Below are 26611 nucleotides of genomic sequence, written 5' to 3'. Positions count from 1 at the left end.
AGAAATGTTGGTAAGTCAGGGCTTGTATTGTAGCTGACATGCTTCAGTAACAAATACTTCTTTTCTGCCTTTGCTATTTAGCACTTCCAGCGTATTCCGGTTACTGTGCTTACTACCACTCACTGTTGTGTATGCATGGAATGGGTTTTTGAAGACTTCTAGAAGATTTCAAAAGGCCTCTAGGGAGCTAAGAAAATTGTTTAGCTCTATGCATAAACCAAATATTAGTGATTTAATAAGTGTTAGAATAATCATTTTAAAAGGTTTTGTTGGGAGATCATGAATCTGGGTGGTTGTGTTTTTATTTTGTTCTTTTTTTTTTAATTAATATAAGGTGACCAGATGAGAGGATAAGTCAGGAGATCGGAGTATGGAAAAGATGGCAAGCCACTTTGGTACTCTATACTTGACATCTGTTTTCCCTCCGAAGATTAGTTTGAACCAGGGAAGAAATTCAATAAAGTGCTATTGTCTGTGGTTTTTTTTTTTAGCTTGGAAGGCAGCACATAAAGTAGTCATGACCTGTTTTAACAGGAAGTATTTGCAAGCAAGCTCTGGAAAGGCAGCTGCGGGAGACTGTCAGAGCTGGGTGGTGGCAGGTGTTGCTGAGTTACCTGTAGTAATCCAGGGCTGAGGGGACCCTCGTGCATTATGTGTGACCACTGTGTGACAGTGACTTCCTGAGTGAACATGTATATTAATTAATTGAATGTGGAGTACCATTTTGGGGTTTCCTGAACCTGTGGGAAAGCGCTATGAAGATTTTTCTTATGAGCTAAGCAGAAACATTATAGTTCCTAACTATGAGAAGGCACTTTCTGAAATGTGAGCAAAAGCAGTAGTCGTGTCTAGTTAACCTGCAGCTACTTGATCCCATTGCTGTTGTCTTTGAGCTTGTACATGCTCTGGAGTGAAGAGCATGGTCAATACGCCACAGAAAAGATCTCTAAGCATCCAGAACTCCCAAATTACGTAGTTCTGGATGATGACATCAGCATAACACCTTAAGGGGTACACTGGCTGGAACATTCATCAGTTGTCATTGAAGCCAAGTGTTGCACAGCATATAGCCCAGCCTGGACTAACTGGTGAATAGCACTGTTCTTGGGCAGAAGAGCTTGCTGTTGATTTTTCAATCTATTGGTTTGTGCCCCAACAACCTACAGGAAAGGATTTGGTTTCGTAGGTAGTCTGTCTCATTAAGCTTGTATGGTCATGGAAGAATGCAGTCCTGTCCACTTGTTTCACTCCTGGATGTTTATTCTTGTCTTTTGTACCAGCAGTCTGTTTGTGTGATCCCAGGGTGCACTGAATCAAACTGAAATTACTCAACAATAATCAGATGTATATCCTCCTTGGTTGCAGCCAGTCCCTGAACTGGCTGATCCCTACCATTGGAAGGAGGGGAAAGCAAGGCTTTAGTTTGGTTTAAGCCACTTGTGAACACACTTTCTTCCCCATCCCTCTGCCAAGTTAGCAGTTTGCAGTTATTAGGCTGAATATTCTGTAAACTGTCTACGTTTGAAATTATCATAGGGTTTTTTCTAAGCTTGCTTGCTATCTAGAACACCTTATTTTTGCATAGCTTTGAAATCCATGTCTTCTAGGTGGTGTTGAGTGAAGAGGTTAAATGGAATTGATGATAGACCTTGAAGGTGACAAATAAAACTTACTTTTGGTGTGATAAACATTGATTTCAAATTCAAAAGATGGAGATAGAAGAGATGGTATTAGGCACAAAAAAAAATATTCATGTATTTTTTAGGGAGACCGACATAAGCTTTGCTTCCCTCACTTCCTCCAAGTTCTTATTCAATACTTGGAAAGAATATCAATAATAATAATAATAATAGTAGTAGTAATAATAATGATGTCTTTTTCCCTCCAAACTAGATAAACAGTTGGTATTATAGTTTTCTGCAGAAAAATACTTACAAATATTCTTTATCCTGTAAAGGATATAATTCCTATCCTGTAAAGTTTGTAATCTTCATGTAACTATTAGTGTGTTGATGCATTCTGACAATAGGTATTTTTTCCATTGGATGGAAGAATTAAGCGATTGTGCTACATTTACTCCAAATCAAAACAGTCAGAGATGATAATTTGGGAAGAAATGACATCACTTACTTCAATAGGGAAATTGAAGGAAACAGAAGTCAAGCTTTTAATTCTTCCTATGTTGAGAAGGCCCTTATATTTATGGACAGATACTGGAGACTTGGTGACAGTCAGGAGTCATGCCAGTTGGAGATGGTAGGGTAAGGTGTACTGTACTCTCTGCTAATTATTAGGAAATTAATGCAAAAATGTGGACGACATTTGTTACTTTCCCCTCCAAGAACTGTGTTTCTTATTGAGGTTTTGTCTGGGAACCTTTCCTTTTTCCCGTCTCAGATGCCCTTCTAACTTACTATTGTTCATTGTTTACATTGTCCTATGGACAGGGAAGTGGGATTTCACTTTGGGAAAATTCATAACCAACTGTATGTGGTGCAAGGTTTCAGCTGGTTATAAATAATGTAGTCGGGAGTAATTTTTTGTTTGTTTGTTTTTTCATGTTCTCTTCTGATCTGAAGAAGTGTTCCATTTGTGGCAGGGCAACCTGATCCACTGTGAAAATGTTTTTCCTTCAGCTTTTCTGTTGTCCTCTCAACTGCAGACTGTATGTGCTAAATCTCTTATTTGTACATTTAAAATCGTCCCCTTCATGTTTTCTTAAAGATAGATGTAGAATACGTTCTCCTAAGGTCACAAAGAATGCTTTAAAATAATTTATAATGGTGGAAGATAGAATTTCCAATATCCTGTATGCGTGTATAAGTGAAAGAATGTTAGCTTAATCTTTTTTTTTAATGCTGTGACACTTAACTTAATCTAATTTCTTTTCCTGGGAGAAATAGTAGGAGGTTGAGATGTTTTGGAAATGAGTACATGTTATACCAGCATTTCAGAATTCAGGAATTTCTAATGGAATGTATGTTTACAATTTTTAACTTCCTTTGCTGCACTGCTTATTGAAAGATAGATGCTGTTGTAATATTAAATGAATGTTACCTCAAATTAAATTGTAAAACTGAAATGAAATATATATAATCATTAATCTTTGTGCTTCCAAAACTATAAAAGCATTTTTGAAAACATAGTAAAAATTGTATAAATTTCCACTTCAATTTCTTCAGAAGGTTTTCATGCTAGATGTGCATCAAGGGAGATAGCGGAGTACTTAAGCATAAGTAAGACTGCACTATAGTTTAAAAATTAGAGTATGCTGTGTACCATTACCTTGCTACCTGGAATAGAGACAAAAATGAAGACAATGATTCAAGTGAAGTCATTTGCACTTTGTGAATACAGATTTATTCAGAGGTGTTCTTCCAGAAGTTTTAAGTCCATGTACATTTACTTGTAAAACATGATTTGGGTAACTGCACGGGTTTTTTTTGTTGTCTTTCTGGAAATTTCTTGCCTGTTTTCCTCTGATGTTGGATGATGTAAAAGACATTCATTTACTTGCAGACTACTAGTGCAGCTTTTACATTCCTAAAAATCAAGATGAATGTCCCTTGATGATGGACAGTATTGGATACACAGGCTGGAACCTGGGAAGAGCTGCATTTCTAATAGATTCTACTGTTCTTGATCCATTTTGGAACTGGGCTGCTGAGGCTGCTGTTTGAACTATGTTCTGTGGAATAATATAATACTAAGTTGCAGGAAGTAATAGTATGTGTATTTAGATGTCTGTCTGCAATAATTCAGTTTTTCTTTGTTGGTAATTCTGTGGCTGTTGAGCTAATATTCCGATTTCAGTGTACTTTGCCTGTTGGTAGCCAAACTATTTAGATTGCTAAGTTAAAGGTATTTCACTATATTGAAATAAATCTCTTAATTTGTACATTGTCTTTTCTTGGAAAGTACAGAGTAAATATTTACAAGTAATAGTGTAGTGTGATTCTGGTTTTTAGAGGCACGTAAAGTGAATAAGTTGCTTTTGTGGCATTCTACATAGTAACAAAAAGCATCTCAGTGACAGCATGATAGTGTATCAATGATAGAGACACAGATGTATGTCCTCCTGTGACAGACTTTTTCACTGGTAATTTACATAGCATTGGTAGCATCTAGATAGCAACTCAAGTGGTGGTAGGTCAGCTTTAAAGGAGTGGAATATTCTTATTTGTATCTCTTCAGTTGCACTGATTTCAGCTCAGAAACATTATTCTTACTCTATTTTGCATTAAAATAGAGAACAATCCTACCTGTTTCTGACTGGAATAACTTGTTGTGCAACAGCACTTAATTGAACATCTGAAACGGTGTAGTAAAATCTTAATAATGGTCTCACAGTGAATATCAAACATAGCATCTATTATGTGGAATAAAAATTGTTCACGAAACTTAAGTTGGCCTGATCATGTTTCTCTAGTTATGTATATTATATTTACTTAGTTGGAATTTTGAGGAAGCAAATAAGTTTTTATGATTTTTATAGGAGATAAATAAGGAGAGAAAATGGTAAACTTCATGTTCTTGATTCCAGAAGTATCCAGATAAGTTCCAGAACTTTGCAATCGTATTGTGTAGCTGGATAGCCTTACTATGCGTGCTCAGAATTAAGCTTATGAATTAAAAAATAGCACCGCAATACTTGAATGCCATCTGCAAATGGGACTACCTTGTGTTTACAAGAAAACTCCTTAGTCTTAAACGAACTGCAACATCTTTTCATTTGTCTGGCAGTTTCTCTTAATAGGGCTTTTGTGTCCACTGAAACAACATTCCAGCCAAGTACACAAACAAGCGTGTGGGTGCACATCAGTTGCTTATAAGGGCCAGTGTGAACTTTGTAGCTGGGTATTCTGCTCCTAGCAGTGGTGATGCACAATATTTCTGTAAAAGCAAATCTTACAGCGTGCTGAGCAGTCACACAGCAGTTATTGGAGGAATAGGATTATTCTTCAAGCTGTGTATTTCAGAATGTCTCTTCGGTTATCTTAAGGTTAGGGAAAAAATGTTGATCATAAAACTGTAATTAATTTGGATTTCATTGACATATACAGTTGATACTGCAACCTGCTTATTTGACGGAGACACTGATATTTAATTAATAGGCACTGTAAAAATGCTGTGTTGTCCTGGGTACCAAAGACCTGTTGGGAAGCACCTTGTTGAACTTTTGAGAATGGAATGAGGTTTCAGGTGGTAACAGTGAGATTGACATACAGAAGTCTGTCAAGTAAAACTTGGGTAGAATTTTTCTCTTTCACTTTAGTAATCCTAAATATTACTTTTTGAAAAAAGGCTAAATAAATGAAAGTTTTAGTGAAAGAGGCTTAAAGACTTTTAAGAAAAAACCTGGCTTTAAAAATAGCTTCAGCACACTTGAAGCAGTGAACAGAGTTTTGTATCACCCATGCAACTTCAAAAATTTTACTCTCTGATGTGCTGAAGAGTTTTGTTGAATCAGAGCAATGTTCTTTCCTTAAATAGCCACTCCCTGGAAATGGCTGCCATTAGTCACAGCCAGCTGAAGATGTTTTGGAAACAGGTGCAGCAATGAGTAGCCAAAGAAACTGAGGCATTCTGGGTAGGTAAATTGGATAAAAGATATGAAACATGCAGTTTAGATCTTTTAATTTCCAAACTTTGGAAAGGTCACCTAGCTGAATGCTAGCCGCTTGTATATTATTCTTATTCCCTATGGTACTACAGTGGCATTTTTACTGTGTGTCACATGCATGTAAAATATGTTAAAACTATTCATAGTTATGCAGCACTTGACAAACTTGACAAATCTTCTCTTAAACTCTTACTCAACTGGTCATTTCTCTTTTCTTAATATCTGTGTTACTTTTAATGATTGTATTGCTACGGGTATTTTCTGATGGAAAATTCTTGAAAGGGTTTTGAAATAGTAGAACTTAGCTGAACAGGAAAAGATTACATCTCCGCTTTGGATAACTTCCATGTTGATTATATGAACTTCTTCCCCAAAACCTCCTTTCATGAACATCAAGTTTAAATACTGAACTCCTACATTTCTGTAGATGAGAACTGTTGCAGACAAATGCTGTTATGGAGAGAGACAAAAAGGGAAGTGATCACTCTTCTTGTAATACCCTTGCTGCTGGCCACGTAGGAATATTCGGTCAGTAGTATTCTTGGAAAATGCGTTGAGATGGGAGTGGAGTTTGTATGTGGGCTTATTTGTTAGATCTCAACGAGTTGTGAATTGTGTTCCTGCAAGTTAGCAAACTTGTAAAGACTAGCTTGTAGAAGGATATTCTTAAAGGAACAATGTAGTTCTTATGAGGGGAACCCCGCGCCTTCCTCTCCCTCCTCCCCCCGCGTGATGGACTTAAGATTTCAGTCATGAATTTTTTTTTCACTCATGTAAAATTGTATGATCCTTCAGAAGACACAGTCCTGACCATTTCTTTCTGTTTATCTGGGAAAAGTGGGATATGCAAAGAAGTTGTATGGCTTTTCACAACTTAGGAGGTAGGGAAAGGAGTTACAATTTACCTAACAGTTTGAGGAGCTGTCTGTCTGAAAGAAAAATGCATTGTAAAAAAATAATTGTATTTTTTCTGGCAGAAGATTACATTATTGGGAAAAACATTTATTCAAGAGAATATTCAGCAAGGCTCTTTAACATTAACATAACCCATAGTAGTTCAACAAGAAGTTCATTTGAAGTACGAGTTGCCTAATCCTGCGATTTGGGAAAGAAGCATTAGGATTTCTGTTGGGATGACTTCAGGTTCACTTACTTGCAGTTTCTCTTGCAATGTTTACAATGCGGTGTTGTGCGCATACCAGTGCCAATACGGAAGTAGTCTGCTTGTCAGAGTACAAAGCTCAGCATGAGCTACAATTTACCACAGATTTTTTCAGCTAACTTACTGTACTAATTTCTGTGCTGCCCTAGCTGTCCAGTCTGTAGCTTAGTTAAGGCACCTGTGTTCTGTGAGGATGTAGAAATCGTATGCCAACAGTGACCCAATAAGTGCTGGTAAGAAAACATGAGTAGATGTAACAGTAAATAATGTTCTTTCTTTTGTCTGCCAAGCTCAGATAATTGGTTATGTGGGTTATATAGCTACAGTCTTAACCAATTTACTGTCTGCTCTCCTTGACTGGGAGCTTTCTCTAGTCTTAACCAACCATTTTATAGTAGTGGCAGACTAAACTTAATTTGAATCTGTTTCAGTGCTGCGTGGATGCTTCTGTATAGTGCAACTCTGTCTGTAGTCATGCTAATACTTCTGTTTAGCCTTGCTTGTGCCTGACTTCTGAGTGTCTTTAATGGGGTGTGTTTGAACCAGTGATCTGCAGGTGCTGTGGGTTCTGTAGCCTGCTTCTAAGGAGATCTGAAGATACAACTAAGAAGCTTGTTGTTCATAGCTCTGTTTGTTATTCAGGGGCCCATAGCTCCACTGGAATTGTGCGAGAAAACCAGTACATTGAAAAGTTTTGAAAACAAATGTTTAATGCAACTTCTTTTGTCGTTATGTTTATTTACATGTATACTCCCCTCTTTCTTTGCATGCATGATAGTAGGTACCTTAAATGCCTATGGCTTTTTTTCCTTCGCCTTTTTTACTGGGGGAGGAAAGTGAAGAATTATTTGACTGTTTTGAAAGCTGTAACATGCAGATACCTAGTTATTTGTAGTGGGACTTACAGGCAGTTCAAGGATGATAAGACTATATCTAGACATCATAAAAATATAGCCTCTGCTGCATTAAGCCTAACACACTACTGATATTTTGCATGTGTATAGTTATTCTACCCTATTTGTATCTTAATGACTGTCATATTAAATTATTTGTTTGTTTGAAAAAAAGAATCATCTTTATAGGACTCTTAGAGAGAAAAATCAGTATTTGCTAAGTGTAAAGGGAAAAAGCACTGGAAAGGATAATCAGCAGGATGCTGTAAAATATGCCTAGAATGTACCATGCCAAATACATTGCAAAGACACCTGTATAGATATACCTATAAAGCATAATAGCTCTAATCTCTACTTTCCGAAGTTTATGGTCAGCGTGGCATTTATTTATATACACACACCCCAAATACATATGTATGTATTTTAATATCTAGAAATTACCTGCAGTTCTTTAAAAGGTTTGGGTTGTTGGCTAGCTTACCTTTCACTCCAGTTTTATTTGCTATATTAGCTATTTCAAATGCATAATTATGACATAGAAAATTCCAGGAAAGCTAAGTATAAGGGCTAACTATTTTTAAACCAGAATATTGCCCTCTTATTGTATTAGTTGTTTTATCCCAATGAGACGTATTTTGTTAGCTCTTGTGTAACATTTTTCTGTAGAGAGTAAAGAATGGCATGTTACTGACTGGGAACAAAAGGCTAATTTAGACAATGAAGGAGGACCTGCCAGAATATTCCAAATAAGGATTTGCTTACACTAAAACCTATGAAAAAGTCTAGAAATTAATGTGTATCACTGAAACTTGGTGGGACGAATACCATGACTGGAGTGTGGCTGTTGATGGCTACAGGCTGTTCAGAAGGGACAGACTGGGAAGGAGGGGTGGAGGCATTGCCCTTTATCTCCGAAAGGGGATAGAGTGTGAAGAGCTGTCATTGAAGAGTAGCCGCAAACTTGAAAGCTTGTGGGTCAGAATAAAAGACCAAGGCAGCAAAAGGAACCTTGTGGTTGGTTTATACTACAGACCATTTGATCAAGGAGAGCCAACCGATGAAGCCTTCTCTCTTCAGCTACTGGAGGCTTCACGCTTACAAGCTCTCATCTTGCTGGGGGACTTCAACCAACCTGACATATGCTGGCAAAGTAGCCCGGCAAGCTGTAGGCGATCCAGGAGTGCATTGAGGAGAATTTCTTAATCCAGCTAATAGAGACCCCCACCTGCGGGGATGCAATACTGGATCTGATGGTCACCAATACAAGTGAGCTCATCGGTTTGGACTGCAGTGATCACCAAGCTCTGGTGGAGTTCAAGGCCCAGAGGGATATGGGACAGGTGAGGAGTATAGTCAGGACCCTGAATTTTGGGAAAGCAGACTTCCAGCTCTTCAAGGAGTTACTCAATAGGACCCCCGGGGACACAGTCCTTGGGGACAAGGGAGCAGAACAGAGCTGGCAAATATTTAAGCATGCTTTCCATAAAGCACAAGAGCGCTCAGTCCCCAGATGTAGGAAATCAGGCAGGAGAGGGAAGAGACCCGCATGGCTGAGTCGAGACCTGCTGGTCAGACTGAAGAGCAAGAGGGAACTGCACAGGCAGTGCAAGCAGGGACAGGGAACCTGGGATGTGTATTGGGACACTGTCCAGTTGTGTAGGGATGGGATCAAAAAGCCTGAGGTGCAGCTGGAGCTGAACTTGTCAAGGGAAGTGAAGACCAACAGGAAGGGCTTTACAGGTAAGTCAGTCAGAAAAGGAGGGTTAAAGAGAATGTACCCCCACTGATGGATGAAAATGGTGACCTCGTGTCCACAGATGAGGAGAAGGCTGAGGTACTCAAATTTTGCCTCAGTCTTCACTGACAGTCGCTCTCTTCATTCCCTCTTGGGTCATGGAACAGCAAGATGGTGACCAGGGGGAGTAAACCCCCTCCTACTGCAGAGGAGGATCGAGTTTGTGACCACATGAGGAACCTGAACGTATGTAAGTGTGTGGGACCTGATGAGATGCATCCCAGAGTCCTGAGGGATTTGGCCAATGTGGTTGCCAAGCTACTCTCCATGATATTTGAAAAGTCATGGCAATCAGGAGACGTCTCTGGTGACTGGAGGAAGGGTAACGTTGGGCCCATTTTAAAAAGGGTTGAAAAGATGACCCTGGGAACTACTGACCTGTCAGCCTCACCTCTGTGCCTGGGAAGATCGTGGAACAGATCCTCCTGGAAGCCATGCTAAAGCACATGGAGGGCATGGAGGTGATTAATGGCAGCCAGCACAGCTTCACCAAGGGCAAGTCCTGTATGACCATCTTAGTAGCCTTCTATGATGGGGTAACCGCAGCAGTGGACACAGGTAAATCAATGGATGTGATCTATCTAGCCTTCCGTAAAGCCTTTGACTCTGTTCCCCACAACATCCTTCTCTAAACTGGAGATATATGGATTTGGTGGGTGGACTGTTTGGTGGATAAGAAATCAGTTGGATGGTCTTATTCAGAGAGGAGGGGGTCAACGGCTCGATGTCCAGATGGAGACGTGTGATAAGTGGCGTCTCTCAGGGTTCCATACTGGGACCAGTGCTGTTGGCACACTGTAAGGATGGGATGTCATCCAGAGGGATCTGGAGAAGTGTGCCTGTGAGAACCTCATGAGTTTCAACAAGGCTAAGTGCAAGATCCTACACCTGGGTCAGGGCAATGTGTGGCTTCAATGCAGGATGGGGGGGGTTGATGTGATTGAGAGCAGCCCTGTGGAGAAGGACTAGGGGGTCCTCAGTGATGAGAAGCTTGACATGAGCTGGCAATGTGCGCTTGCAGCCCAGAAGGCCAACCATGTCCTGGGCTGCATCAAAGGAAGTGTGGCCAGCAGGAGGAAGGAGGTGATTCCTCTCTTGTGAGACCTCATCTGGAGTACTGTGTCCAGTTCTGGAATCCTCAACATGACAAGGATATGGAACTGTTGGAACAGGTCCAGAGGAGGGCTACAAACATGATCAGAGGGCTGGAGCACCTCCCATATGAGGACAAGCTGAGAGAGTTGGGCTTGTTCAACCCGGAGAAGAGAAGGCTCTAAGGAGACCTTACAGTGACCTTCCAGTACCTGAAAGGGGCCTACAGGGAAGCTGGGGAGGGACTGTTTAAAAAGACTTGTAGTGATAGGGCGAGGGAGAATGGCTGTAAATTGGAAAGGGTCAGATTTAGACTAGACATAAGGAAGAATTTCTTCACCATGAGGGTGGTGAGGCCCTGGCACAGGTTGCCCAGGGAAGCTGTGGCTGCCCCATCCCTGGAGCTGTTCAAGGCCAGGTTGGATGGGGCCTTGGGCAGCCTGGTCTGGTGGGAGGTGTCCCTGCCCATGGCAGGGGGTTGGAGCAAGATGATCTTTTAAGGTTCCTTCCAACCCAAGCTATTCTGTGATTCTGTGGTCTAGGTGAATTTAAAGATCTTCCAAAACCCAAAACAAATAAAAAATGTTTGAGTTTGGCTGGTTTGCAAAATAAGAATCTTAAAAGTTATTGCTGGCACTGAGCTAGCACAAAAGAAAGGCAGCTGGTCTGTGTATGCTAAATCTGCTGAAGCCATTGCAGAAATTTGAGGACAGTTCTGTGAAGCAAGTCACTGGAAAGTGAAGCAGAGCCCGATTTGAGTATTCTGAAGTGCATCTTCAGGTTCTGTTACTTGTGTTTGGATCTCAGAGAATGTGAGCCTTACACTTTGCCTGAGATGAAAACAAGTTGTTTGGAAAAACAGGAGAAAAGCAAAAGGCAATTTGGTGGCGAGAATAGAGTTTTTCCTGATCTTTGTGCTGTATACTTTCGATTTAATATCTGAAATGGGAATTAGATACCCATGTCTCCACTAAGTCTGAGTCTTCCAGAAGAAGCCAGATGCAAGATGTGTAGTTGACTGAAATTATCTTTGTAGTGCTGTTTAGCCTCCCTTTATTTGATACGTTTTTAATAGCAATGTCAGGCTTTGGGAAGGTGGGAGAAAGTCTGCATAGCTGTATTTCCTGTAACTGTAGTGTGTCTTTGAATGCATGTGCTGTGTCAGAAAATGCTAATGGGCGTCCTGTCCTGTGTCCATCCCCTCCACCCCGTTAAATCCACACAAACCTCTTGAGACTCCTGAAAGAATGTTTTCTCATATTTTGATCTCTTTGGCATTATGGGTGTAAGCTGAAACTCAGGTTTTCTGGATCCTGTGTGCTTTAGTGTCTGCCATTGTTGTTAAACTGAATGGAGTTAAGGTTTACTCTTCCCTGTGCAAGGCAGTGACTTGTTCTGAGGAATTTTGCTTGTCTAGCTGCATGGTTCTGGAGAGGTTTGTTTTTTTCTAGTTCTACTGTAGATCTCTGCTTCTTGAATGCCTTTTAAACACTGTCTCAACACTAGGTCGTCATCTTGGTACAAGTTCTCTGTAATCCATTCATCAAATATCACACTTCTTGGAATGTTAAACAAAACATATTGTTATTTTTGACAGGACTGATCCCGTTTATAAATTGAAATTCTGAAATTAAAAAAAAATCATCTTGAAATTAGTTTAAGATGGGACATGCCATTTCACAAAACCAGATAAATAAAATCCCCTATTTAGTTTGGTTCTGTAGTGTAGTAGTAATGGCGCTCTACTAGCTTCCTATAAAAATTGTTATTCCAACTATTCCTGGAGAATGCTCGGTTAATCAATATTTTTTTCACCTGAAAAAAAAATATTTCACTGGAAAAGCTGCTTTGTTTGCAAATAATGCACAGTGGATGGAAAGCTTAACATAAACTGTTTTTTGAGTGCTATCCAAGCAGATTACACTTCAAATACAAAGTTGTGTTTCACCTTGCCTATACTCCAGTACTGAAGTGCTTTCACCCAGTTTAAAGCCATTTCAGGGATTTAGTGGAGATGTTGGACTGAAAACTGTTAGACAACTAGATTTCTGACTTGCATTCAGGGATAAAACCCTGTTTAGAGGATCATTTGAAGAAGAGACAGTTAGTTTGATTATCTTGTAACTAAAAAAAACCCCTTAAATCAAGTACCGTGGTAAACGTAATCTTCCTTATCTAGCTAGGGTTTTCTTTTAATTTTTAGAAACTAAAAAAGCTCAAACAAACACGAGTTAGAAATGTAGAGTGTTCAATTAAAAAATAAATAAAGCAAATGCTATTGCATACACACGTGAAATGGGGGAGACAAGCAGAATAATATTTTCTAGTTCTTGAAATTTCTGTATTTTTTGCAAGAACCTTGCAAATTCTAAAGAGTGATTACTATGTGCTACTTCAAGTATTTAGAGGCAGACTGCCAGTTTACCCATTGATTTTTCCTCTTCTCCTTTGTTAACTCTAGTGTGTGATCTTCAAGTAAGATGATTCAACTCATTAAAGTGAAAGAAAACTAGTTTAACAAAAGTAACAGAAACAAATAGCAATTTGTGAGTTGTTGAGTTGAATCACTTTAGCCTTTGATCAACTGATGCAAAAGGGAGGATGGATAGAGGGAGTCCTTATTCACGTAGATCTGAGGTTGGAGGGTGAATGCTGCCTTCTTTTAAGTTCATGAGTTGTTAATTTAACTCAAAAGAAATACAAGAGAATATACTACCTCTCTGACTGTTGGTAGTGATCCTACATCAGCAAACACACACCACTCCCACCCCGAGTTTCAGAAATGAAGAACTGATGTTGTGGTAGGTAGTGTCTGTCACCAGCTCGGACTATTCACAGCCGTTTTATTTGTTTTTTATTTTTGATGTCTAATTTTTTTTGTTTTCTGCGGGTAGACTGAGAGAGCAGAATATTTATCCTAGCATTTGTGACTTTCTTTTTAAAGGACTGAATTGGTTCAACTATTTTTACTAGACTGGTTTTCTAACTTTGCATAATGATCAAGACTGCATCCTGATTATCATTCAAAGTTACCAGGAACAAATAAGCAAATTAATGTTACTTGCATTCAGAACAGTTCTGTTGGAATAGATTTATAGCATAAGGAAGCCAAATACTTATTTTTGTATCAGTTCAGTCTTAAAGCACTTAAGTTTTTAGAAGTTTCCTGTTGGTTCTGTGGAATTCGGGACTGTTGGGATTATTTGCTTTTTGTTATTTATTTTGTCAGTGGATAAAGTTCTACACAAGACAAATTCATATTTTGATTCTTATACAAGTAGTTGTGTATTTTGTGTTGTGACAAGAACAGAAACTGTGTATGTTAGCCATTTCTCAGTTAAATCAGAGTCCTTTTTCTTTAAATAGCCCCCATTTTTTCTTCCCCTCCTGAATTTAACTAAAGGGCCTATTCCATCTGTTCCTTTTAACAGATAAAGCATTATGAATATTGCCATTTCAGAAATCTAATAAGCAACTGTATTAACTACAAGCTACGTTACCAGTTTTTTTGTAAGTACTAAGAAAAACGCATTATGAAATTCTAATCCATTATAATGGGATGCCTTTGAGGCTAAAAAAACCACAGCTGTAATAGCCACAAGATTGCAGGATTTCAGAGCAATGAATATGAGGACAAGGCAGGCAGCTTTGGCCTAGATAATTTATTGAGAGGAAGTGAGGACTGGCTGCAACAGTTGAGCTTTTAAAACTAAAGAATTGAACAGATTGTTGCTGAGCGAAGTTGTGTACAGTGTATTTTTAAAATTAGTGTTATGATAAGTAAATTGAGCTCTAACCAGAGATGAAGCTATGTGCATGCTTCCTGTCTGAGACATCACACAAGTGCCTTCCTGGGGGTGGAAGAATGAGTTTTGACATACATCAGCACATACCAAAAGTAGTAAAGCTGGTACTTCTTTTGCTGAAAAAGCACAGAGTTGTTTCCTGATCACTTTGATTGGCTATTTAATATATGAGGTAATTGACAGAATCTTGAAAAACAAAAGATGACCCTTCCAAAGTCTCTCCTGTTCTGTAGCTGCCTCTATCACAATATTTTGTTTTAGTTGTGGGACTTCTGTGTTAATTTAGAATCTGAGTGTGAATGCCTACAGCAGATTAGGCTTAGTCTGAACTACTGCTTCAAATTTTGCTTGATCATTCCTTTAAATATGTGTTTAGTAAGACTGTTGATTTAAAGCCTCAAAGAGATGGAATACTTATTTCATCCCTTATGATCTCTTCAAGTAACTAGTTACAGAGAATATTAACTTCCTTTCTTCCACCTAAAATCTCTGTTCATCCCGAAGCCATGGGATTTTTTTAATGCTCTAGACTCCATGATTAAAGAATCTTGCAATATTGCTTCTTTCCTATACAATGAAAGAGCACTTGTGTCTGACACTGTAGGCCAAATCCAGTGAAGGATTGTAGCTAGCTAACCTGCAGGTGTTCGTGATACTTATCAGTACAAGTGAGAGCACTTCAGAAATCTGCTTTGTATTATGAATCTGCAGGTGTGTGGCACAGGATACTCTGTACGTTGGTCAGGCAGAAATAGAATTAGTCAAGTAAGAGTGCTTTACAAAGTAGGGTAGAATCTGTTGGATGGTCAGCCCAGGACCTATCTGCAAGCATCTAGGACTTGTTCAGGCATTCCATTTCCCTTCAAGTTGTTCGTGTCATGGACTTGCAGTAGATCTTCTAGGGGACTGAGCTGGGTGCTTTATTCAGTAAGTCAAGATTGCCAGGACATAGAATCAAGAACTGTGCACAAGCTGCCTTTTAATCTAAGGTTTTAGCATCTGAGATTGAAGACAGCCAGCAGGCTAAGCTGGGGAGCCATCAGCAGTCAGCACACGTGCTAGATTTTCATGGTATGGTATGTGCCACATTAACAGTTCACTACTATTGAAACTGGAACATGTTGCCTGCTATTTCCTTCTCCTCTGGGGGGCAGTTAGTAGGGAAAAATAGCCAAAAAATAAATGGAACACGAGGCAATGTCATAGTTGTGCCAGAAGGCAAATGTTGTGCTGGAGTGCTAAAGTATTATTTGAAAATTACGTGAAATAATCTGTTTGGTTCTCTTGCAGTCAATAAGGCTGTACTTGTGCCCATTTTGGGGCACCGGTTTGAAGAAATATGTGAGGTAATGAAATCAAACTCAAGGGAAAAACAATTAGAAATATAGGGTGTCTTAAAAATATGGCCTCTAGGTAATAACTTATTTTGGAGTTCGGGTTTTTCCCCGTTTTAGAGATGAGATTACTCTTAAAGACTGCATGTCTTGAAGGTGGCAAAGGAGAAGCACAGTCTTCATGTGCAATATTGATAAGGCCAGAAATAAGAGCAGCAAGGAATATTTATAGGAGATATTATGGAATATGTTGTAAGCACTAGAATACGTTGCGTGCAGATTGTGTGTAATATTCACTCCTGAATTTAAGAATAGATGACAAGCATCTGTTATGAATAATGCAGCTAAAATGATCCAACCAAGAGGAATGGCCTTGATAACCTTTTATGTGTAATTAAGTTTTTGTTTTTCCCAGGAATCTTATTCATCCTAATTGAATCTTTGATAAAGTGCTTAGTTAAGTTATTTCAGTCTTTTTGTAGATATTTTCTAAACTCGTGTTCATAGTTCTTTCTGAATGTCTTGTCCCTGGCCAGCAATTTTACACTGAATGACTAGGCAGTAGTTGAGGGAGCATGGCAGAGTTTATAATGCACCCCCCCATCTAAAATTTCCTTGTTTGCTGTATGGCATTAGCCATTCCATACTACCGTGCTTTCGTTAGACTCTTGTGTACAGTTGGCTGTCTGCCATAAACACACTGTCTCTAGAACCACAGTGCACATTTTCTTATTTCCTGAATGCTTGGATTTGTACGTGGTTTTGATGTGTAGTTACAATAATCTGTCTTCAATAGGGATTAATTCGTAGTCAATAAGGAAAATGCTTTATTTTTACTTTGTTTTGTATTTACATTCTTTTGTTTCATATTGGTTGACAATTGCATGTAGCTTTGCTTTGACATTCATTTCTTTTGGTACTCCCCCATTGTTCCTCTAGTTAGCAACAGCAGCAAAAAAGCAAATCCAAAGGCTACACATGATTTTCTTTTTTTTAAAAAACCAGAGTAATTACATAATTTCATGTGTTATTCTGTTATATTTTTATGTGATATTCAAGTCCATCACATTAAAATACAGATCAGCTACAGTCATGATTTCATACAAATATACAGGATAACATCTTAAAGTAAGTACTTAGAATTTCAGAATATAATTTTATCAATATATAGTTAAGCATTATAAGACTATCATAGTTGTAATTAGTGAATTGACTTGGGTCAGTGTTTGATAAATATCGTTCTGCTGGAGGCATGCTGAATTACTAGGTCATCCCTTCAGCTTCCCATTTCTCTTCTAGTTTAGGAATAAAAATAAATCCTCTCCTTTTCCTTTCCAATAATTAGTTTAGAAAGTGTTGTACTAAGTATGGAAGTAAACCAAAGCAAGAAGTTTTCTTTTGTTTTTTGGGGGCTTTTTTTGTGGTTTTTTTTGGTTTTTGGGGGTTTTTTTGTGGAAAAGGCAGCCATGGTTTATGGTTGGTTTTGGTTTCAGTTTTGGTTTAAGGTTCAGTGTCTCAGCTTGGTATGAATTTGCTTCTTAAGTTTACGCAATAGAAAATAGTTTTTAAAAATAGATTATAATAAACAGAATCTTAGTATGCTATGGTTAAGAGTGAAGAATACCCAACATTCTTAGATAATGATCTGGTTTTAATTACTGTTCACCATTCCTGTTCTTGCTATCAGTTTTAATATCTAAAAATATAGTTAATTTTTTCTGTCAACCAAAATGACATTATTTTTATTAGTTATCTAGAAGAGGTTTGCCATAGAATACAAATGATTCCTTTCACATATATAAATTTTCCTGTTCTGTGTACTGTTGCATTGATTATTTTTTTTAAAACTAACTTGTTAAAAAGAAAACAATCATTAAATTATCTTTGACTGGAATGAGAAATGTTGCCACAAAATTATCAAATTGTTTAGAAACAGTGGGTTGTTTTTTTTCTCTTGAGATTTCGTTGTTGATTTTTCAGACTTACATAGTCCTTTATTAGTAACTTCATTATTTTGCTCAGGAACAGCCTGGACTGGTTTGTTTGATTAAACTATCAAATAATCTTTGTTCCAGTCCATTTGGAACACAAGCATATCATTATCATATCATTCTTTTCAGTCCTTCGAAACATCCCAAGTCTTTCATAGTGTAAGCAGCAAATCTAGACAGAATTGTGGCACGTTTTAATAACTAAGGCAAGTTATCCAGACCTAGTAATTTAAATAATGCTCCTAAGCAGTACCTCAAGCTTTTAGTTTTTTTTTTTTTTTAAAAAAAAAGTGTTTATCAAGGCAAGCATTTAATCTAACTTATTTTCAAGTGCAAAACAGGTGTCAAGGACATCCTTTTTACTAAGTTATTTTCTCATCTAAAAAGCACATTATTGATCGCTTCCTTTTTTTTGACTTGAAATTCTTCGTACTTGAACACGTTTTGGTTCTTGCACTAAACACATGAGATCTGAAGGAAGTCTTTCAAATATCTGTGACAAAAAAGGGAAGTCTTCATTGAGAAGCTCCTTATTTCAAATTAAGTATTCCTTTCTTTTATCTGTAAACATGTAGAAACGTAATATTCAGACTTCGCTTGGAACACACAGAAAAAGATTGACCAAAATTAATAAAGTTTGCACCATGTGCAAACTGTACTGTGTACTAAACTGTAAAGCTAAACAATTCGACTCTTTGGTTAAACCTCATAGAAAAATTGGCAATAGCCATGGCAATGGTTGAATTCAAAAAACATTTTATATTCACTGGGATAAAAAGCAAGAGGATTCATTCAAAATGTATGTCCTTCACATGGTCTTTCAGCAATGCAGAACAAAAGAAGCGACCTACGGAAAGAACTGTAGAGAACTGGCATTATTTTTAGAGAGACTGGTCGGTGGTTCTGGAGTGTTTGATGGAAAAAAAAATATAGCATGATAATGCTGTTCTGATAGAAAGAATACATATTTCCATCCTTTAGGTATTAAGTACTAGAGAAACATCAAATACCTACTTGCTTTAGCTTAAGATCTGCATTAGCCCCATTCTGCAGACTTGAAAGTTAGTACTTGCCTGTGGGTTGCATCATTCTGCAGGAAATCTGTGACCAAATTAGGAACAGAATTCAGTTTTTTCTATTCATTGTGGTAAGATGAAAACATATCTGAATACTGTAATTTTTTTTAAGCATAGTAGCCTTTCTGGATTTGCTGTTTTGAGTAGGAAATTAGATAATTACAGTTTGCATGTTTGGAAATGACACTACTCAGCAAACTTCTGATGGAGAATCAAGTTGGTTTTTGACAGTGATTTGGATAGACTTTTAAATCTCTTTCTTGGAAATCTCTGTCATTTTCTGAGTAAAGTAGGGTTGAAATATTTTTGTAATTCTGTATCCATCAATTTAGCATAGTTCCAAAACCAAAAATTAGAGAAAAAGTAATGGGGTTACAGGTTCTATAAAAATTCAGCTTTACACAGACAAGTAAAAGAAATGAAAATCCATTTTGCACTTAAAACAGGTACATTAAATAAAGGAAGTATTACTTGTGGCTACAGAATTGAACCTCTTGTTTTGCGTCACTTGGTCCTTCATGATCTTAGAACCTGTAAATCTTTTCCACCTAGCTCATTTTTATTCAGAGAGGGAAATTGGCTTTTGCACCTTTTAAAGTCCTTAAGAACTTTAAATAAGTAAGGCACTGAAGTGATCCAAGTCTTCTGTAATAAAGAAAATATCCCCTTTGCACCTGAAGAGAACACTAAAGCTGTCAGATGTTGGTTCACTACTTCCATACTTCTGTCCACTAGATTCTGGTAACTTCCACCTTCGGAGTGGTGAGGGCAAGAGAGAGAGACAGAAGGGAAAAACCCCTTTTTGCCACCATTATATGCTGCATAATGTTTGTCTTTAAGACTGGTGAGGTGTTACTTGAAACATTATGTAGATTTTAAATTGAAACTTGAAATAGGCTGTATTACAAGAAGGCTCCCTCCCTTTTTATTTCAAAATTTTCAGTTTGATCATGATGTTCCTCCTGTAATTTTTATTTGTGGGAAAAATATTGGTAACGTTAAACCACTTCCCTTCAGAAGTTTCAGAATTATTTGTTTTGCCTTTCTCTGAAATGTGCAGCTGTATTAAAACAAAAGAAATCAAATCTGATTTTTCAGCCATGAGAAAATGTGCCCAAAGCACAGTATTGCTCTTAGGCTTTCATGTAATAGCCTTTTCATATGAAAAACATCACTGCCCTTCATTCTCTGTTGTAGTTTGCAATTGCACTTTCCAGAAAAATTCCTCCTGTTGCAGTGTTTTTTGGGGGGAGCTAGAAGGTAGGGCAATGGATTTACTTTTTTAAAGGAGTTCTTTATCTGCTGGGCTTCAATCTTCGTTTCTAATGTTGCATTTCTCTCTGAGGAGTTACGTGGTGCCTCAGTAACATAAGGTTTGTAGAAAGGTTTTAGAAGTTTCTCCTGATTGTCACTGTGAAAATATAATACATAAGGAATGTATTTGAAATAACTATGAATATATTATCTGCCAGACTGAGTACATTAAATGTGCTAAAGAAGTATTTATTTTCTGAAGATGTCTGCTATTACTGTAGTGTGTCCTAACCACGGCAGGTTGAGCTGTATGCAAAATCTTGCACTCTTGGATAGACTCTGTAATTTTTTTTTATTAAGAGATTGATTCTACAGTGTCTGGGAAGATCCCTGCTATTCTGTGGATCTTACTGCAGTTTGAAAATATTTAAGGTGACAATCTTTATTTCAGTTAAATATTGTAATAATTGGGGAGAAGGGTTTTTTTTAATCTTTTTTGTTTGTTTGCTTTCACCTGCTTTCTGGGAAACAGTTTTTCAGAACTTGTCTAGGAGATGCTGAATTTACCGTTGTTTTCCAAAACATGATGCTGGTTTTGAAAACTGAGTCTTGTCAAGCCTTCATTGCCCCAAAAGTTTCCAAAACCCTGCTGAATGGTTTTGGGGGGTGGCTGCTGATCCATTTCATCCTCAAGTGAGTTTAAGTTAACTGGCTATATGAAACTTTTGCCTTTCATTAGAAGACTTCAGGATCTGGCTGGGTCTTGGGTTTTAGTGGTGGGGTATCATTGGTGGTATTTCCACTAATTTGTGGGACTAAGGATGAATAATTGGAACAGTCAAGTGTATATCTTACGATTCTGCTTGCAAAGTGGGAGCTTCCATCTTAAAATTACAGATGTTGAAACCATGAGAAAACACTTCCTTTGGAAAGATAACTTCAAATTACTGTACATGATAGAAGCAAGTTTTGCCACCGTTGAGCCTTACGATGTTTAAAACTTAGTAATTACATTGGATTCCTGGTAGTGTGTGTGTGGGAGAGGGTCTTGAATCTTTAATAAGCTTTTTCTGAACCTTGGGTATTAAAAATAAACAGATGTTAAATTTCCATTTAGAAACTAAAACCAGACTTTCCTTTCAATAGTTGTGGTGTTGGGGTGGCTTTTGGGGGGCTTCTTGAAAACGTTTCACTAGTTTCTTTACTAAAGAGTCTTGTAGAGTAGATAAACACTGAATTTTGAATGTTTAATGCAAGCTGAATTCCTGGCTTTTCAAACTTGGTATGTATGAGAGACAAAAGGAAGGTGCAGCCCAGTTTTCTCTTTGCATATTAATCTGAAAGCGGTCCTGCAGGCTTTCCTACTGAGCATCTCTGCTATGTTTCTAGATTGAATGCTTAATCTTGTTTTCATGTGGTTTACTTGGAACATCCTGTGTGTGGTGCAGAGGAATACAGATTAGGAGATAGAAATATATTCACACACTGTATTAGGCATGCTCATACCCAAAGAGCAATGTAAAGCAATTTTATCAGCTGTGGTATGGCATGACAGACTTTACAAAGGAAATTGAATATAGTAATGCAGCACAGTTGAAAGAGGAGGTGTGAGGATGATTTAATCCCACATAGATGGAAAATATCTAAATGTCTAGAAAAACTCGAACATGGACCTCTTTAACAGCCTTAAAAGGTATGTAAAAGTGTCATGCTACCATTTTAGATGGAAACGTTAAAATGTTTATTCCAAATTGTGCTGGAGGGTTCTGTGTGTTTCCTCCCCGCACTTGGAAGATGAGAACTATTAATACCAATGTAAATGTCGAAATTCAGAAGATGTGCAGGTTGTTTTATGATGTGGGCATCTAGCCATTTATCAGTCCTCCAAGTATAATTGACTCAAAGGCTGGAGTGGAACTCTGCCAGCCGCTCGCTTTGCTTGCCAAAGAAAATCCAGCCCCTGAATTGGTGGCAGTCGCTGACTGGTCACCTGGAGACCGCTCCTTCTTTGAGTGGTAAACCAGCTTTTCAGCTGCATATAGGAAGCCCTGTCCGTGCACAGCAGTTGTGAGTCGAGATAGTGAAGAAAGCATGCTATCAGAGAAAGAAAACAGGCTGTCAGAGGGGACATTCTGTGTAACTTAGATGAAACTTAACTCTAGTTTAGCTTCAACCAAAATATTCCACTTTTTCTAATAGTAAGTACTTCTCGTATCAAATCTACATATCCCATTGCCATTAATGAATGAAAATTAAGCAGTAGTAGTAGTACTGATGACACCAAGCTGAGTGGTGCAGTTGCCACACCAGAACGATTGGATGTCATCCAGACACACCTGGACAGGCTGGAGAAGTGGGCCTGTGAGAACCTCATGAGGTTCAACAAGGCCAAGTGCAAGGTCCTACACCTGGCTCAGGGCAGCCTGTGGTTTCAATGCAGGATGTGGGGTGATGTGAATGAGAACAGCCCTGTGGAGAAGGACTTGGGGGTGCTGGTCGATGAGAAGCTCGACATGAGCCTGCTATGTGCGCTTGCAGCCCAGAAGGCCAATGATGTGTCAGAAGAAGTGTGGCTAGCAGGGTGAGGGAGGGGATTCTGTCCCTCTATTCCTCTCTTGTGAAACCTCATTTGCGGTATTGTGTCCAGTTCTGGAATCCTCAACGTGACAAGGATATGGAACTGTTGGAACGGGTCCAGAGGAGGGCTACAAAGATGATCAGAGGGCTGGAGCACCTCCAATATGAGGACAGGCTGAAAGAGTTGCGGTTGTTCAGCCTGGAGAAGAGAAGGCTCCGAGGAGACCTTACAGTGATCTTCCAGTACCTGAAAAGGGCTACAGGAAAGCTGGGGAGGGACTGTTTACAAAGGTTTGTAGTGATAGGATGAGGGAGAATGGCTATAAATTGGAGAGGGGTAGATTTAGACTAGGCATAAGGAGGGAATTCTTCACTGTAGGGGTGGTGAGGCACTGGCACAGGTTGCCCAGGGAAGCTGTGGCTGCCCCATCCCTGGGGGTGTTCAAGGCTGGGTTGGATGGGGCCTTGGGCAGCCTGGGCTGGTGGGAGGTGTCCCTGCCCATGGCAGCGGGGTTGGAACTGGATGACCTTTAAGGCCCCTTTCAACCCCAGCTATTCCCCGATTCTGTGACTGCGGGTGCCCGCGAGTTTGTCTCTCCTAAGAGAAGGCGCAGAGGCGCAGGCAGCCCTTTCCTTTCTGTTCCCTCTCGCTGCGAGGAGCCCGGGGGTCGCTGCGGCGGGTTTCTGCTGCGGCTGGAGCCTCGGCTCCCTCAGCCCTGCGTGCGGCTTTGCCCGGCAATCGCCTTAAGGGGACAAATTTAGTTTCGCGGCGATCCGCGCTTAATCTGCCGGGCGCCCGCGGGCAGCGCTGGATCCGGAGCCAGAAACTTCTGGCAGCTTCGCGGGCGCGGCGCCTCCCCTTAAAGCGCCCGCGGAGCCCCCGGGGCTGCCGGCACCGAGCTCTCCAGGGCTACCTCTGGAAAGCGGCATCCTTCCTCGGGGCCGGGAAACGCGAGGCAGCCGGACAGCAGCTGGGGCAAGATGCATTTCCCACTTAACATGCACATGGATCAGTTTTCCCAGAAATCTTATGCATATTTCATTGCTTTCCAAGGTCTGATTTTAATGTTGTTACGGACTTCACAACAGTGGAAGCTCTTACTGATTTGGAGCTGGCTCCAGCGCTGCCTGACCTTGCGATGGAGATAGGGAGGGGCTGCAAGCAGAGGTGATTATAGAGGACGTGTCTGTTCAGCACAGATCTGAACACAAGCCGTTATCATCTCCAAAGAATGAACAGCAGCTGGAAAAATACTGTTTTAAAGAAAACATACTCTCAGGGGAACGTTCTGTCTAACTTTCAAAAAATATGAGTACTTAGGTAAAACAAAACTTCACTCTATTTGACCCTAAATCGAAGTTATTGCACTTTTTGTAATAGTAACTACTCGTATCGGGGGCTCACCCCACTCTGTCTGCAAGAGCCCATCTGTGCCTCCCAGCCTGTCTGCAGGGAGCGAGGCCCCTGATGCAGCCCTCCATCGGTTTCCCTGTGGAGAAGGATGTCCGGGGCAGGCAGAGCCTGTTCCCCTTCTGCTAGCCTGGCCTCAGTCATTAATGCAAACAAAATAGTGATCCTGCATGTAAGCGGCTGGCTGGGGGGTGGATTCCAGGCTTCTGCCAACAGTTTAAGAAAGAAGGCAAATCTAGAGACTGTCACTGGCTTCGCTTTTGCCTTTCTTCTTCCTTCTTGTGTGAACTGAAAGATGTTTCAAGAGACTGTAGAGCCACTGAAGCATTGAGAGAGAGGAAACCTGGGGTGTATATTGAAAATGCTCTGAATGAGCAAAGTTCATGGTCTCATAAATAAGTGATGGTGGGTGCTGAATGTACCTTTCAGTTGTTCTGCTGAGCATTAGCTTATTGATGGTTCTGTGATAGGCTGCTGAAACGATGATTCTTACCTACAAATTATGAAGTGCACAAGACAATGTTGAGATATAAAATGTAAATGCAAATTCAGTTTACCATGTGTCTTAAAATAAAATGAACGTTGAGACTGCAGCCCAGAGATTTGATGACAGGGATGTATGAAACTAGTGGAGTTATCTCAGAATGAAGTGTTTAATGATTGTGCGAAGCTTAGAGCTTTTTATTGTAGGATAGTCCAGTGTTATGTCTCCACCTTTCCCTTAAACATTATTGCTGTGCTTCTTGTTAAGATAACTTCAGTGTGCTTGTGATGCCTTTTCCAAGATTGCTGAATCATGTTCTCAGACTTTAACTGCATTTTTACCATACTATTTTTTTCTGATAATCTGCACTGAAAAGCAAAGAAAGAATAAAATCAAATCCTTCCAAAGCAGGTCAAAATTAAATAGGCCAAGATACATTCACAAGTGTAAGGGTGTCTATTAAATGATGTATGCACGAAGCAGAGAAGGGGTAACAGGTAAAAACAGCTGTATAGTTCTTTTTAATGTGCGTGTAATTTTGGTGGGATTGAATGAAGTCTGCTTGCAAACAGGTGACTCATTTAGAGTTGGTGAAAATGACAAAGTTGTGGTAAGGATTATCTGAAATGAATGCTGGACTTCAGTCTTTGATTACAGTTTACTTTTCTAGTTTGCTTTCTCAATGATGCATCAAATCTTGCTAGTTGTTTTTATTTATCCCTTTCAGCTGATGCTGTCAATCAGAACGAGGGGGAGGTATTTTGAAAATTTCAGTTAAGTGATTTGGGAGAAAAAAGCCCATGTAATTTGTCCTTCAATGGAATAATATACATAATAATACAGAAAAAAATGCTACATGTATCCACTGCAGATTTCACATTGTTATTTTAAAATTCATAATGGTGGTTACATGAAACACATTTCATAAATTTTCCTTTCAAAAATGACTCCAGCACTGCATTTTTAGTCAACATACCTACAGTGGTAAGCAAATGGTCCATATGTTTGCTATTTGAAGTTACTCCGTTTACAATGGTAAATATTAACTAATTCCAGTGAAAAGAGTTAGCTATTGTATAAGTTACTTGTGGAGATTGAGGCTAGAGATTGAAATTAACTTTCTCTTGTAGGAACAGCAATCTGTTCTTACAGATGTTCTTCAAATGAGTATTCTTTTTGGAAAACTTTTGAAAGCAAAGCAGAATAGTATTAGAGTGAACACTGATATTTGTAATTATACTCATATTGAGATTTTAAAATTGTATTTAGAAGTTTGATTATTGACTCGCCTGTTCCTCTGCCATAAACTTCCAAACAGTGAAAGACCAGAGCTTCAGATTTCCTTGGTTCCCAGTAATGTAGACCTTTTTTAATTTAATGTTCAGTAGCGGTGAAGGAAGTGTTCTTTATTTTCTGTAACTTAACATTATGAGTTGGTCTTTGAGGTAATTTGTTTGACTGTGTGACACGCAGACTGATAACTGAAACAGCCAACTCTTGGAGTATTTGCTTATAGGAGAATTCTAGTTATGTGCATCTGTGTAGACCCATCTGGCATCTGCCTCTCTTGTTAAAAGTTATGTCAATACTCTGCACTTTTAAGTTTGGCATGAAAGACTATTAACATTGTAGTGCTGAGTTTCTTCACTAAGGTGTGGGGGAGAGCAGGAGGGATGCTACCCTCTAAAAGCTTTACTGACTTTGCAAGAGAATGCATTGCTGTTTTTCCCTATGCAGGTTTACATTGTTTGAAGCAGCCACTATTTAGTACGCTCTACTGAGAATATTAGGAAAAGCCAAGTTCATCAACATCTGAGTCCCTATTTCAGCATCTTTCCAAGTGCAGTAAGAGAAAAGTATTGCAGCCTGCCTGGAAGGCAACTAAGTTTACACTTAGACAGGCAAGGAGGGAATGAATTTTAGAAGCACTCTTAACAGATACCTCCTTAATCTCAGTTGAGTTTCATTGTTATCAAGTCTGGAATATGAACATGTGTTCTCTACTACCCTGGTCGTAGTATATCCTACTACTCTGCCTGTAGTCACGCACCATGTATAAAAAAAGAGAAAAAGGGAGAGATTCGTTACAGCATTCATGTTTCTGATGATCTTA

General features: G+C 39.1%; 1 protein-coding gene across 5 annotated transcripts in view; it reads left to right on the top strand.

Moving 5' to 3' along the window:
- The window catches only part of ARID4B (AT-rich interaction domain 4B), a 91548-nt gene that overhangs the window by 7286 nt on the left and 57651 nt on the right, over positions 1-26611 (top strand). The window lies entirely within an intron of this gene.

This window comes from Phaenicophaeus curvirostris, chromosome 2, assembly GCF_032191515.1.
Source record: "Phaenicophaeus curvirostris isolate KB17595 chromosome 2, BPBGC_Pcur_1.0, whole genome shotgun sequence".
NCBI classification, from domain to species: Eukaryota; Metazoa; Chordata; class Aves; order Cuculiformes; family Cuculidae; genus Phaenicophaeus; species Phaenicophaeus curvirostris.
This window is presented reverse-complemented; position numbering and strand designations above follow the sequence as displayed.